This window comes from Cyrtonyx montezumae, unplaced genomic scaffold, assembly GCF_038088225.1.
Source record: "Cyrtonyx montezumae isolate F1298 unplaced genomic scaffold, pur_monq_1.0 scaffold_49, whole genome shotgun sequence".
NCBI lineage: Eukaryota > Metazoa > Chordata > Aves > Galliformes > Odontophoridae > Cyrtonyx > Cyrtonyx montezumae.
The window spans coordinates 396,633-400,157 of NW_027072055.1; the positions used below are offsets into that span (position 1 = coordinate 396,633).

Below are 3,525 nucleotides of genomic sequence, written 5' to 3' on the forward strand. Positions count from 1 at the left end.
CTATGAGTTGTTTATAGAACACCTTGTCTATTTCTTCATCCTGACTAGGTGGTCTATAACAGACCCCCACCACGATATCACTCCTAATGACTATCACCCTGATCCTTATCCATAGAGACTCTACTTTATCATTTCCAAATCTTGATTTGTCATTATCTTCTGCACTCCTAACAGCAACTCCACGCCCAGGAATAGCAGAGCAGATGCCCAACAGCAGCTCCGTCAGCGAATTCCTCCTGCTGGCATTGGCAGACATGCGGCAACTGCAGCTCCTGCACTTCTGGCTCTTCCTGGGCATCTACCTGGCTGCCCTCCTGGGCAAAGGCCTCATCAACACAGCCGTAGCCTGCGACCAGTGCCTGCACACCCCCATGGACTTCTTCCTCCTCAACCTCATCCTCCTTGACCTGGGCTGCATCTCCACCACTCTCCCCAAAGCCATGGCCAATGCCCTCTGGGACACCAGGGCCATCTCCTACACTGGATGTGCTGCACAGGTCTTTTTCTTTTTGTTTTTATTTTCAGCAGAGTATTCCCTTCTCACAGTCATGGCCTATGACCGTTTTGTTGCCATCTGCAAGCCTCTGCACTACGAGACCCTCCTGAGCAGCAGAGCTTGTGCCACCATGGCTGCAGCTGCCTGGGGCACTGCTGTTCTCTATGCTCTGCTGCACACTGCCAATACATTTTCTATACCACTGTGCCAGGGCAATGTTCTGGACCATTAGTTTTTTGTGAAATTCCACAGATCCTCAAGCTCTCATGCTCACAATCAGACTACCTCAGGGAAACTGGATTTATTGTGGTAAGTGTTCTTGCCGTATTTGGGTGCTTTGTATTCATAGTGCTGTCCTACATGCACATTTTCAGGGCCGTACTGAGGATGCCCTCTGAGCAAGGCCGGCAAAAAGCCTTCTCCATGTGCCTCCCTCACCTAGCCGTGGTTTCCCTGTATGTGGGCACGGGCTTCTTTGCCTACCTGAATCCCCCTTCCCTGTTCTCCCCATCCCTGAACATGGTGGTGTCATTTTGTACTCAGTAGCGCCTCATACAGTGAACCCCCTGTTGTGGTTTTGTGGTTTTGATGCCGGTATTCCACATCAGAGCATCATGCAGCAGTGAAGGAGTTAATGCTGGGGGAGCAGCAGAGGGGAGGGGCGGAGCTCCGCACCGGATGCAGGCGGCGCTCGGTCTGGGCGCGTGGCTCTGGGCTGCCGTGGAGGTTCAGCACGTGTGCTTCCCCTGCGGGTCCTCCTTAGCGTAAGCTCATAGCTTTTGGTTTGAAAATTTTTATCTCTCTCTCAATTGTTCAATTTTATTAGATTTAGTAAAGTTACCGTTCCTTCTCAGATCGTGCCGTTGTTTTCTTGTAGACCCATCTCTTCCCGCCGTTTCCCCCTCCCCCTCCCGGAGCGCGGCTCTGCTCGGGCGGCCGCGCGGCCACTGACGCAGTTTCTTTTTTCTCTCCCCTCTCCCTTCTCGGTTTCCTTTGGGTCACTGTCACGGACAACACCGTGACAATTATTGGTGGAGAATGCGGGCATTGCAGTATTGGCTCTCCATTGTAAATCTGGTGCAGAGTGGACTAAGGTTTTTCATGTACCTTACAGCATGCTGGCGTCTTTTTAAGCTCCTCGCGTTCAGCACCGGAGTAATGTGGATATACAGCTACTTTAGTGTGCTGAGGGGGTTACATGCCTCCTGCCTAAACACCCTGGCTAACGTGACAGATTATGCGGCATTTGGAACAGTTTCCAATTACTCTTTTCAGGTCTTTACCTATATTCAGGATGTCAGCCCGGCAGTTGTGGCAACTGTGTTATTTGTTTTTCTGCATGCACTCTCTGCAATAGTAATTTACATCATGTGCAGGAAGCTTTCCTCAAAACCAGAGAGTGTTGAATGGCAGGGAAGGTGGAAAAAATTAGGAAAGAAATTAGAAGCGTGGGGACCCCCGGTGTTATGCAATTTTGATCTTGAGCACCTGTGGGACCCTGAGAAATTCAGTGAGTGTTTAGGTAAGGAGTCATGGGACTCAGGACGATCTGAGAAGGAATGTATTGTTTGGGGTCTGGCTTGTGCTTATCGAGCCATAATTGATATTCTGGAGAGAAATGGTTTCCAAACCAAGGTCCAAAGCAAAAATGAAAACCTCGAAGTTAGACCTGACCAATCACAGGAAGCACCGGTATCAGTGTCGGTTGCCCCTGTGGAAGGCCAGAAATGGACACGGCCGTCCTCGCGCCTAGAACGGAAAGAAGAAGCAGAGAAAAAAAAGGAAGATCCAGGCGAGGGGCCCTCCTCAGAACCACCACCACCTAAAAAGGCCACTAAGAAAAGTGAGAGACATGGAGAAGACAGCGATGATGATGGAGTCACTGTTACCACTACTCGTCGGCCCCTAAAGATGACTGAAATACAAGGTTCAAGAAAGGAGTTTGTACGGCGCTCGGGTGAATCTATTGTCACCTGGTTGCTGCGGTGTTGGGACAGCGGTGCCAGCAGCGTGTCCCTAGATGGCAGCGAAGCCCGCCAACTGGCAAGCATTGCCCGAGACCCAGCTATCGACAGAGGAATTGGCAGATGTCTGAATGGAGTCGCTACCCTCTGGGAACGAGTACTAGTGGCTGTAAAGGATAGATACCCTTACAAAGATGATCTGGAGCCTAAGGTGGAAAGATGGAACACCGTGGAGAAAGGCATCCAATTTTTGAGAGAAACAGCCGTAGTAGAGATGCTGTATGATCCCAATTTCGTCCCTAACAACCCACACCAGGACCGTGATCCTGATAGAGTAAGGTGCACACCTGATGTATATCGCAAGCTCTCGAAAACAGCACCAGAGAGGTACGCAAGTACACTGGTAGCAATGTTCCATAGATTCGAGGGTCAAGACAGGAGACTCCCAGTTTATGAATTGACTATTACACTCCAAAACTTTGAACAGCAGTTTCCACCATCACGTGCTTCCATTGCAGCTATAGTAGCAGAAGAAGTAGGTGAGATTAAGGAGACACAGAAAACTATACTGGACGAACTGTCATTACTGATGAATAGGGATGAACCTGTGTCAGTATTGGAAACACCTGATGAAGACGAGCATGACGCAAAGAATCTGATGAAGCAATTTATCAAACTGTTGAAAGTCTCGGCCACCAAAGGCAACCGCCCCTCTGCACGAGCAAATGACGGCAGTAACATCATGTCACGTGTGGCCATGTGGAGCTTCTTACGAGAAAACGGAGAGGACATGAGGAAGTGGCATAAAAAACCCACTCCTGTACTGCGAGCACGGGTGAGAGAACTACAGCAGAGATCAGCCACCAATGAAATTGCTCCCGTCACTGCAGGTAACCAATAGAGGGGCCCTGCCCTCAGCCAGGGGAGGGAAAGGGATAACAGAGTGTATTGGACTGTGTGGATTAGATGGCCTGGCACATTAGAGCCACAAAGATATAAGGCACTGGTGGACACTGGTGCACAGTGCACTCTGATGCCCTCGAGTTATAAAGAGACAGAATTGAT

General features: G+C 49.9%; 1 pseudogene; it reads left to right on the top strand.

Moving 5' to 3' along the window:
- Positions 1-203: 203 nt before the first annotated feature.
- LOC136055883 (olfactory receptor 14J1-like) lies at positions 204-1,122 on the top strand (annotated as a pseudogene).
- The last annotated feature ends 2,403 nt before the right edge of the window (positions 1,123-3,525 follow it).